This window comes from Rhagoletis pomonella, unplaced genomic scaffold (genome assembly GCF_013731165.1).
Source record: "Rhagoletis pomonella isolate Grant_MI unplaced genomic scaffold, Rhpom_1.0 Rhpom_scaffold_02569, whole genome shotgun sequence".
In the NCBI taxonomy this organism is placed as follows: Eukaryota; Metazoa; Arthropoda; class Insecta; order Diptera; family Tephritidae; genus Rhagoletis; species Rhagoletis pomonella.
In genome coordinates, this window is record NW_023461123.1 from 8,210 (window position 1) to 20,356 (window position 12,147).

A 12,147-nucleotide genomic window follows, 5' to 3' on the forward strand; every position below is an offset into this window, starting at 1 on the left:
TTTTTTGCCTGCCTAAGGGAGCTCTCTAAGAAAGGGGTGTAGATGTCCAGAAACAAACATCAACAAATTTACTGGGTTACAAATCTTTTCGGTTTGTGCGGGACATTTACAGACTTCGAGATTGAAACGCTAAAACCGGTAGTACAATTTCAAGTACGAAGACGAAAACAAGAATAAGAAAAAAAGGATCTTTATAGGCAATGATAATAATAATAACTACATTTAGGCAGCTCTTTGGCCTGTATGAATCCCTCAGCCTTCAAGCTGGAGCTTTCATTTGCTTATGTAGAGTTGACTTATTGTCCCAAACGTGTGCGGTTAGCACCGATGTTAACAGTGACTTCTGTTATTGCTCCACTATAAAGCGGTTCACACCTAGCTGACTTATGGGCTGTTTTTGCTTACGCGTAAAAGCACATTTAGCGCATTTAGCTCTAAATGCTACTCTAAATGTACATTTATCCATACAAAATTCATAACTTAAATGCAACTAAATGCAACTCCATTTTTGCATTAAGAATCTAAATGCTAAAAGCAACCCTGTGATCTTCCAAAATTTCCACGATTCGAATAAGCGACTGGAACACGGCTGTTTGTCAAAAGCATACGATTTCGAACTCGCGTAAATGTACATTTGCTAAATGCGATAGCATGAACGCTCTTCGAAAACATATGTTCGAAATTGCTAAATGTTGCATTTTAAATGCAGCAAAAACTCTGCATTAATAGTGTTACGATTATCCTTGAAACCTGAGGGATTTCCCAAATATCCTACGCCTCGTATCGCTGGATTGTTAAATAAATGCTCACGATGACCAAATTGTAGTACAGTTAACTTTATTGTACAACAAACAATTTACATTACTTGCTTATACCGTAAAAACAATTTACAATACTCGCTAGAGCAATTACAACGCTTTACAAAACTTGTTAACACAATTAAACTTATAGCTTGCTTATTCGCAACTCACTTTACTTGTAGCTTGCTGACTTGTAACTAACTAACTTCGCTGTGGCGGCGCCCTTATATGCCTGCGCTCGCACTTATGGCAACTCTAGAACGTTTTGAAGTTTATCGCTCATATTCTTTCTCTCGCTGTTCGCAGTGCTCATCCAACTTGACGTGTCTCTTTGTGGAACATTTTACGTCATTACTCGAACATTCTGCCTATTTCTCGTTGTTCGTGCAGTATTCGCCACACTGCCCTCCACCTAAATCTGATCGTCCCGGTCAGACACACTTGCTGCTCCAAACGTTGCTAGTCTTTCATCTTGGTTCTCGGTCTCCCAGCTGTTTGGATTCGATGCACTGCGTCCTTCAGCCGTTTGTCAATCCTATACGGACCTTTCCAGTTACGATGTTGTTCGGAGGTGAAGCCTTTCTTCGACTGCGGCATGTGCAACAACACCAAATCGCCTTCCTGTAGCTCCTCTCGGCTCGATGCGTTACTGGACATTGCTTCCAGCTTATCTGCGGTGGTGCACCATCTCACATGGTCGTGCTTCTGCCGGCCCCTGGTGGTGACCAGACCATGTCTTCTCTCGTGGGCACCCTTTTTGCCAGATCTGTGCCGCATCCCCTGTCCATAACACCCAGGCTCCTGCCTTCGTGCTGCACTGCCTTTAGCACATCTTGCTAAATCCGGTTTCTCACGCTGAAACTGGCCCAGTGTTTCCGCATCTCGCTCTTTCGCCGGCGTCAACCTCATTGACCGGACATGTATAACCTCATCCTTGGCTTCCGGCTTAACTGCTCGCCTTTGCCGACAACCTTTTTCAGGACACTTCAAAGCGCGCCTACTGCTTCCACAGCCGCTTCCATTTCCAGCCACCGGCGTATCACCATTGCAACGTGGTTCAGTGGCTTTCCTCCTGCCGGAAACACTGCCTGGCTCGCCATGACCATTTCCTTGTTGCGACCTCTTCTTCACTGAGCTGGCGGAACCGTCACGCTTTTCCTGTATCAGTGAACCACTTCCGTCTCCTGACGAAACCATTTCGTATCCATCTTCGACTCTTCCTCTAAGACTAACCGTCTGCTGCAGTCCAGGTAGTGGCTTCACATAAAAAGTGGCCAAATCCGGTCAAATAATGGAATGTGTCGCTCCAGTATCCATTGTCAGTACTCTCTCCTGCCCATTCACACATCCACCAACAGTGAGGTTGCATGCTTTCCAGCCAACTTGTGAGACGGAGATTATGGGCCCTTCAACTTCTGGAGCCAGCACGCGGCCCTTCCTGCTGACTCGTTTCAGTTTAACGACTGATTGGAGCTTCGTCTCCTTCAGCCCTGCGTTTGCGTCCTGCTGAATTGTTGGGCCCACTGGAACTTGCGCTGCAATCGCGGGCGAAGTGGCCTGGATTTCCGCATTTAAAACATTTGCCAGAGCCATTCTTTTTCTCGCCCAACAGTTGGATAATCTTCTTCAGCATTTCATTTGTCTCTTCCGGTGTTTTCACTTCCACACGATATGCTTTGTAGGCTGGTCTACTTAGGATCGCCGACGTTTTACGCGTCTGCGCATACGAGACAGTTTCAGCAAATGCTGGCTTTGGATTCGCGTACGTCTCTCGCTTGGTATACACGTCCCGCGTTCCGTTGATGAACCTCTGGATCTTTACCCTTTCGAGGTGTTCACCAGATGCGTCTCCAATAGCTAAGTCAGCCATCCTCTCGATCTCTGAACGAATTCCTGTAGAGTCTGGTCGGATTTTTGGCAGCGATTCTCCAGCTCCATCTGGTTGATCTGTTGCCTGTGCTCGCTACCATAGCGTCTTTCCACGGCCCCCCATCAATGCATCGTAATTGTTCCTTTCACAGTCAGGAATAGTCTGCAAGATTACCGCTGCAGGTCCTTTTAATGCAACGTACAGAGCAGCGGATTTATCCTCCATGCTCCAGTGATTCGCTGTAGCTGTCTTCTCAAACTGGAGCTTAGAGACCTGGAAAGCAATAGTGCCGTCAAAGGATGGAGTCTTTACCTTGGGAGCGTTCGTCGAAGTAGCTGGACGATTCAATTGCAAGTCTCGGAGTCGTCCTTCCAACTCGCCCATCTTAGCCTCATCCTTCTGTTCGTCCTTTGCGGATACATCGTCGGGTTTACCCTGGAAGTCGTATTTGTCCACGTCGATGCCCGCAGCTTCCATAGCCTGCCGCAACCGGGATAACAATTCCACTTTTCTTCCGGAGGTGGCCAAATTACGCTTTTCCAACTCCTGTTTCAGCTTCTCAATCTTTAAGTCCTGAATTTTCGCTATTTTAAGGGCCGGTTACTCAATGTCTGGTTAACACTAATCTGCGGTTAAACATCGTTATCGACGTCTTCGACTCCATGCATATAACAGGGAGACGGTTACGTCGATAACGACGTTTAACCGCAGATTAGTGTTAACCAGACATTGAGTAACCGGCCCTAAGTAGTTTATCCTTCGGGATTTATTTAACAATCCCACTTCTGATACCAATTGTTACGATTATCCTTGAAACCTTGAGGGATTTCCCCAAGAACGATAGAATACAAGATTGCGCATTCCCGCAGAATGACATTTGTGGCAATGGGTAAACAAAGAATATTTGAGTTGACAATTGTGAATTTACAGCGAGGAGACGTGTTTTCTTCACGACTCACCAATTTCTCAAGCCATCTTTGACTATAGCAAATTAAACACAACGTTAACAAAAAATATACAACCACTCTTGAAATGTGTTCAAAAGAATAGGTCTTATTAATTAACTATTTAGAATTTTTGTGTTTGTATTGCAGGTGCCGAAAGTGATAATATCTTGTCGCAGCGCATGTTTTCCTGCAGAAAGTGGTCGACGCTTGCTTACCTCCGATTTTAATTTGTAATTTGTGGTAAATTTGTAATTTGTGTCTAATATGTATGGCTTCTCCTGCCGGCAGAACTCTACCCACTTTCTGGCCAAGGCGTCGTCGCAGGGAAACAAAAAAAAACTGCATTTGGGGGATTTACCCCTACGGCTGCTGCAATTCAACACACGACACGACATTTTTATAAAGTTTTTATTACAAATAAAACGTTTTTTACTTTAGAACGCACGAATTTCCTCGATTTTTCACTTGAAAGGACACAATACGTTTGCACTTGTTTCTAAACAAAAAGCTTGTTTACGTATTGCCATAAACGTCAAAGTCGGCGAAACCAAAGTAGCGGTTTCGGGAATGCGCCACCTTCAGTTCATTACACCATGGGATTTCCCAATAAATGCTCACGATGACCAAATTGTAGTACAGTTAACTTTATTGTACAACAAACAGTTTACATTACTTGCCTATACCGTAAAAACACTTTACAATACTCGTTGCAGCAATTACAACGCTTTACATAACTTGTTAACACAATTAAACTTATAGCTTGCTTATTCGCAACTCTACTTGTAGCTTGCTGACCTGTAACTAACTAACTTCGCTGTGGCGGCGCCCTTATATACCTGCGCTCGCACTTATGGCAACTCTAGAACGTTCTGAAGTTTATCGCTCATTCTCTTTCTCTCGCTGTTCGCAGTGTTCATCCAACTTGACGTTTCTCTTTGTGGAAAATTCTACGGAATTCCTCGAACATTCTGCCTATTTCACGTTGTTCGCTTCGCCTTGCCGCAGTATTCGCCACAATAGGTTTAGCACTTGGGAAGACCGGAAACGCTGCCTGATCGGCCCAAAACGTTCACAGGGCGGTCCCAATAATCGGGTACCATCAAACGTCTATAAATATAAACTAAAAGCTAAGACTTACAGGAAGTTGCGTTTGCTCCTGCCTCTGCGCCCTTTCCAGCTTCTTCACGCAACTTCCTGCGTTTGATTTTCCACCAAACATAAAAAATATCGCTATGGAGGCTATCCTTTTTGGTGTTCCTTTGTGGTGCTGAGTGGGGTTCCTGTAAGATATAATCCCCTGGCTCTACACACAAAGCACAGGCTTTACATTAAAACTTAGAAATTTAAGCTACACTCGCGCACAGAGGCAACGTATTTGCCATTACAAGTTTGGATAGCGTTTTTCTCCCTCCGAGCGCTGTTATGCCCTTTTATGCCCCTCGTTTTCCTATGTATAAGATTCCCGCTAAATTCCTTCGTGTATATCTTCCATCGCTATATCCCTCCCTTTTTAAATCGTGCGCCACCCGGTTATCTTCACAATTGATCCCAGCCCGAGTATGGCAACGCCAATCGGTACTAAAAAATATATCCCTTTTTTCACTCTTCCTGTTGTCTTTTTGATATTTGACATCATAACAAAGAAAATAAAATTGCAAGGAGTACAAGCAGCGCGAGATAAGTGAATTCGAATTTAACTTTATTTTAAATTCATCGCGCTTTGTCTATCTCATTTTTTTATTAGACTTGGGAGTTGGTGGTCACCTTTCATGCAGGCGGGAGACTGCTAGCAACAGTAAGTACTCAACGTTGAGGCCGCACATGGAGCCGCGGCGATCTTGGCCTAACTTAATTCTCCTTTTCTTGTTTTTTTTCCAGGCTGATGTGGTTTTAGCTATTCGCGTGGAAGCATCGATTGAAGTGACGCGGTGGGAGCATCTAATGCATGGGCTCGGAATGCCGTGGTGAGTCGTTCAAAATAAATGTATAGGTTTAGTTAGATTTTTAACAAAAAGATGTGCTGATGTGCTATGGGTTTACGTGTCTGTGGATAATAAATTAGACGATTGTTAAAAAAAAAAATAAAATAAAAATTTATTGAATGACGGGAGCTGCTCACATAACAACGCACCGACTTATCGGCTTGCAGCTGCGGCGGAATGTGGTGAAATTTGTGTGCAGTCTCAATATTGAAATATGGCCTATTTTCACTAAAAAGGTACTTGGAATTAACATCTATTAAAGGCGCCCAGCGTAGGTCACACCCACACCCTGAGATAATTATAGCTCATGTTCTACCGACTCAGCCGGGCATAAAAATAAAAAAAAACTATTGCTTTAGGTCTTTGATATGGCACGCTCCTAATGACTTGCCATGTAGTGTTTCCAGTTCAAACATGTTGTTGCCTATGGGCTTGACGATGCGAGACTTTCTGTATTTGGAAGTCGGAAAGCACATAGTTTCGTCGGTACACCTCTTGACCAGGCCTAAAGTGCACTGCGCGACTTCGTTTATTGTATCGCCGCGCGCTTTGTTCATATGCGGTGTGTAATTTACTTTTAATTTTTTCGCGCAGTAATTGCAGTTTATTTTCGCGGTTCACAATATTTGTTTCTGCGGCGCCTAACGACAACAATTTCCGCGCAAGCATATAGCCATTTCCCGACGTGAACATGTTCTGTCCGAACAACGTAAAATAGCGCGCAACGCCCGTGGCTGCGTGCCCCGAGGTGCGAAGAGCACATTCGATGTCCGATATGTAGAGGTCCCAGTCCCGGTGTTCTTCGTCTAGGTACGATCTTATCGCAGCCAATACCGACCGATTGACCCTCTCGGCGGAATTGGACTGCGGAGCATAAAACGCGGTTTTTAGGTGTTTAATTTTGTATCGACTGATCATTTTCTGAATCTCCTTCACCATAAATTGCTTGCCATTGTCAGAATGCAACGTTTCTGGCACACCGAACTTATTGAATACTTCTTGTGTTAGAAATGATACCACATTGTACGCGGTGGCCTCGTGCATAGCTTTAAAAAAAAATGCATTTTGAAAAATGATCCACGACAATGAAAATGCAGGTGTTGCCTCTTTTAGACCGCGGGTATTTGCCTAAAAAGTCGACGTATAGTTTCTGAAAGGACCTGTCTGTTATTACTTCGTTTCCTATACCTGGATTCAAGGTGTGATTAGGGGCTTTGCACTGTTGACATATCATGCAGTTTTTGATGTGATTAGCGACCTGGGAAGCCATCCTCGGCCAATAATAAAACCGACGGAGTCTATGCAGCGTTGTACCTATCCCGCCATGCGCCTTACTCTCCGGCTCGTGTGCTTCGGCTATGAGTGTCGATGTAAGCGATGATGGGATCCACAGATTCCAGGCGAATTCCTTCTCATCACTTTTGGAAAACACGGTACGTTTAAAAATATAGCCGCTTTCGAGTTTTATATCTGGTAATTTGCTTGTATTTTCTTCAATTTCTTTTTAAGTTCCCGGTATTACTCGGATTCGAACTCAGTGGTGTCAAAAGATGATACCGGGTATTCACAGGCAGTAACTTCCTCGATGCAGCGCGAAAGAGTGTCCGCCACAATGTTTTCTGTGCCTTTGCGGTGTTTGATCTTAAAGTGATAGCATTGCAATTGAAGCGACCATCGAGCCAAGCGTCCGTTTAAATCACGGAAGCGCGAAAGAGTGTCCGCCACAATGTTTTCTGTGCCTTTGCGGTGTTTGATCTTAAAGTCGTAGCATTGCAATTGAAGCGACCATCGAGCCAAGCGTCCGTTTAAATCACGGAGGGACATCAGCCACTTCAGACTCGCGTGACCGGTGACCACTGTGAAGGTCATCATTTCCACATATGGGCAAAAACGTTTAACAGCTAATACGGCAGCGAGACATTCCTTCTCAGTCACGCTGCAATTTCGTTAGCAGGTATTTAATTTTTGCGAGAAGAAGGCAATGGGATACTCCGAACCGTCTTTCTCTTTTTAAAATAAAATTGCGCCTACGCCTTGATCGGACGCATCGCACTGGATGAAAAATCGGTTGCGAAAGTCGGGATGACGCAGTACCGGCGCTGTTGTAAGCGCGTGTTTCAGCGCGTTGAAGGCATCGATTGCGGCTGGAGTCACTGCAAATTTTTGGCTCTTCTTGAGGGTATCCGTGAGCGGAGCTGACAGCGTCGCGAAATTATTAATAAAACGCCTGTACCAGCCAGCAGTACCAAGAAATTTCCGGACTTCTCGTGGGGTTTTTGGCATAAGGATTTTTCGGATGGCCTCTATTTTTGTTAGATCTGTCCTCAGCGCTCCTCCTCCAATGATAAACCCAAGGTATTTTAATTCTTTGAAACCAAAATGAGATTTTTTTAGTCCGATCGTCAAATTTGCTTCCTCGAAACAGATCGCCTCTTCTTCCAGCAGTTTTAGATGGGTTTCAAGGTCCTCCGAGATTACCAAAAGACCATCCAAATATACAAAGACGTTCTGCTTAAGTCGGTGTGACACCACTTTGTCCATTAAACGACATAGCCTTTTCGCGGCGTTACAAAGTCCAAACGGCATAACGCAAAATTGGTAAAGAGTCCGTCCCGGGACAGTAAACGCCGTGTATTGCTTGCTATCCGTGTCCGACTCGATCTGCCAGAAAGCATGTTTTAAATCTATGCTGCTTATGTAGTACGTATGTTCAATGCGACTTAGAATGCCTTCGATATTTTGCAGCGGATAGGCATCTTTCACCGTCAGCGCGTTGAGTTTCCTTGCATCCAAGCAAAATCTGTTTTTACTTGGTTTTCGGACAATAGTAGTTCGGTTATTCCAAGGACTCTCACATTCCTCTATCACTTTTAATTTCAGCATCTCATCCACTTTATAGACAAGAGCTTGAACCACCGGGGACATCGGATAGTGCCTGTCCTTGAATGGCAAGGCACCTTTCACAAGTTGGATTGTGTGTTTTTCAACGAGCGTCTGGCCAAGGCCGTGATCTTCGAAACTTTGAAACTTTTGCTTCACTGAGTCAAGCCGTTGGCATTGTTCCGGCGAAAGCTCGTGCATCGCCAGATCCCTTTCAGTGGTTTTGGTCGAGAGTTGGTGGAGTCTCTCAGCTTCCAATTCCGCCACACTGATGACGTCAGGAGCGAGCTCGAACAATTTCCAAAAATCAATACCGAAGTATGCGACTTGTTCCATGTAAGGACACATGTGGAAAGTTAATTTGCGTTCTTGATCTCTATGTTTGACGTTTACCGTAGTTTTGCCGAGTACAGCATGGCTTTGTCCAGAGGCCGTCTTCACCGTGGAAACAAAGCGTTGAATTTCGAGGTACAGATCCTCAATTAATTTCCTGCAACCTATCCCTAGGATGCTGATCAAATCACCGCGCTACACTATAGTAATGACATATTCGCTCTTCCAGGGACCTTCCCGCGATCAGTTTTTGGCTAGAATTAATTTTTGAATTAACAAACGGATTTCGTTTTAGTATCGTAATTTTATGCGCCTTTTCAGGTCTTTCATCCCAGGTGCTTGCGGACGCTGCTGCTATGTTTTCCTTACAAGGTTCTATTCTTCCGCCGGAGTTTGTTGAGGGCGTGACTCCTCCGGTCTTGTTGCGCTCCGGGCTACGTTTCCCGCTGCGCACTTCGTACATTTTGGAGTTATACATTCTGGCTTGCCACATTTAAAGCAGAATATTTTTCGCTGCAAAGACATGCAGTCCGTGAAAGAGAGCCCCTCTTGTCCACAGTTCCAGCAAGTCAGCGGCTTCTAAGGCTGCTGGACGGCACGGATTGCCGCGCGCTTTGGCTGCCAAGCTGGACTCACTTCGTCGACGATGACTTGACCCTCATCGTCGTTGACTCGGTGGTCGCTGCAGTCTAGGTAAGCAAGTTCATGCACCGGCGTGCTCGCTGTTGGTACACTCCGCCTGTCGCTGGCCGATCCCGTCTCGGAAAACTCCGCTCCGCTTCGATACATTCAACTCGCAACTGCTCTACGGTGTGAACCGTCATCGCGTACACCATTCGCGCCAAGGATTCCCGGAGGTTGCATTTGATGATTTTTACGGCCTCGTATTCCGATATGGGGCTGCGTAGACGCGATCTTAACATACCAATCGCATGGAAAAAGGCGTCGACCGATTCCCCAGGCTGCTGATGGCGTTCAGCGAGATCTCGACGTAGCTCGTAATCGTTACGATGCGAACCGAACCGACATAAGAGCGCGTGCTGCAAATTTGGCCAATCAGGTACGTGGTTCTACGTAAGTACGGTGATTTTGTCACGGTGGCCTTGGTATGTTAACCCCCATTTATCAATTTTAATATCGTATCGATACTGACTTTGATTTTGCATTCCAAGATTTCCAGGCTTTACCATTGACCGAGAACGGCCACCCGAGGACTCTTGGCTGGTATTGTGCGATTCTGCCGAGTCACGCGCAGGTGCTGTACCAGGTAAAGGATTTGAAGTTGTTTTAAGTATACCTACTAATTCCTGGAAGCCTAATCGCATTTCCTCTTGCATTTTTCTATTTAAGGATTCTTGTACCCTGTTTAGCCTATCCCTGATAATGGTATCTATTTCTGTGCGCAACGAACTGCGCTCCAGAGAAGGCTGATCAGAAGGCGACGGCCCTCCATTGTTGGTCCGCTGCGGCGTCAAGCTTAAATCGGGCGCAGTTATAGCTACGGATTCTGTTATTAATTGATCGGTACAACGAACTGGAGAAGCTACATTAGGAAAAGGTAAGGGATTTCGCAAACGATCTACTGTATCCCTCCTAATGTTTATTGTCTCCGACAGATCTTGAAACGATTCATCGACCGCCCCGGCCTTCCCTAAGTTTTTAGGTGTGCGGAACATGTTCTTTTCGCTATCGGTTTTCGATCGAGTATAATAATTATGGACCCTTCTGTTCACATCGAATGTGAGTTTACGCCTTCCCGCGCTATCCATACAGTATTTAATTTTATTAAATTTAACTTAGATTCTTACCATTAAAGGAAAGGGAAAAAATATCGAAATAGGCTATTTAAGTTATTTAGGCCTTAAGACAACTTAAGAAAAAGGTTTGTATCTTAAATCTTTTGTTTTGTTTCAACTTTGCCTGTCTGGTTAGGGGTAGGGCGGATTCCGAGTGAAGTTCATGTTTTTTTTTTTTTTGTTGGATATCGTAAAGTGTTGTTGGACGTACACCAATACTAGACTAAGTTGATGTAAGGCGGAGTTGGCGAATTCCAGTATTAACAAAAACTATTTTTATTGAGAATTGTTCGAATCAAATGCATTATGTCCGTTCAAGGTGATCATAGTACAACAAAAGCATCTCCATGGATATGTTAGGCCACTATTTGATCACCTCAGCGAAACAATAAACACAAAAATAAAATAAAAATTATATGAAAAGATATCTTTCGATCATGATTGTTGGTGCATTTGGGTTACTTTACGCGTAAGTAACCAAGCCACCGAGTGCAGAACTTACCGGAAAAGCAAAAAAAATATATACGAAAAAAAAGCACAAAAAAATAGAAAAATTAAATGATGAAATTAAACAAATTTCGGTAAATTGAACACGCCATCTTGAAGAAACTTTCATCGCCTTTAGTTCTATTGGTGCATTTGTTGTTTAACCATTTCGATTCAAACTTATAAGCCACCAGAATCTTCAGCGAAGATAAAAAAATTTAAAAAAAGCAAAATTTGTATTTTAGATATATCTTGTTTTTTTCGGATTTTACACAAGAAAGATAATAAAAAAAAATGAAAGCATAACGGAAACTACGTATCAATACGGAATTCTTTTAGGCGCGCCATTACAACGTAACACTGAAACGCGTTATTTTCTAATCGAGCGGTTTTTTAAAATTGGGCGCCATTTTGTTATGACCCATCCTCTTGTGAGCGCTATGCGTCCCTGGTCGGTTGCTTCGGCTAGCTCCAAGTTTCGGGCGTGGGTTTTCGAACCCGCCAACCAGGGCGAGGAGTAGAGGATGTCAGAACAAACTAATTTAGTGAAAATTCGCCACCTTACATAGGCTGCATAAATCCAACGTGACATTTCCATTGCAGCCCCGTAATATGTTCGTCCACCAACTCCTTACCCCACCTCCATTTCACTCACCACGTCCTCGCTGTACCCCTCCTTTACAAGATGATCTCAATACATAGTTTCGGCCATCTCAAGCAAAGATTTTATTAAAAATATTAAAACTAAACATTGGGAAGAAAACGATTAGAACTTAAATTACGAATAAAAAAAATAGATTAAAGTTAAGCTTACAAAGAAAAAATATTATTATATTTACTTATCTTTTTTTTCGGTTTATATAAGGATCCACTAATTAAAATTAATTGAAAACAAAGACAGATTATTTATATCAAATCAACACAAAACAAACTCTTAGTGCCAAATTTCACCGCTCAACAGCCCACAAAATTTTTTCATATATACATGTCCTCTTTTTTTGTTCCAGCTAGGACGGGAAGACCCGCAGATCCTACAAAAAAAAATCCTTTTTT

General features: G+C 43.7%; 1 long non-coding RNA gene across 1 annotated transcript; it reads left to right on the forward strand.

The window, feature by feature from the left end:
• Positions 1-9,990: 9,990 nt before the first annotated feature.
• On the forward strand, positions 9,991-10,524 carry LOC118753522. Its single transcript, XR_004994818.1, has 3 exons — positions 9,991-10,079; positions 10,163-10,370; positions 10,429-10,524. It is a non-coding gene; the product is annotated as an uncharacterized LOC118753522 (long non-coding RNA).
• Positions 10,525-12,147: the final 1,623 nt, after the last annotated feature.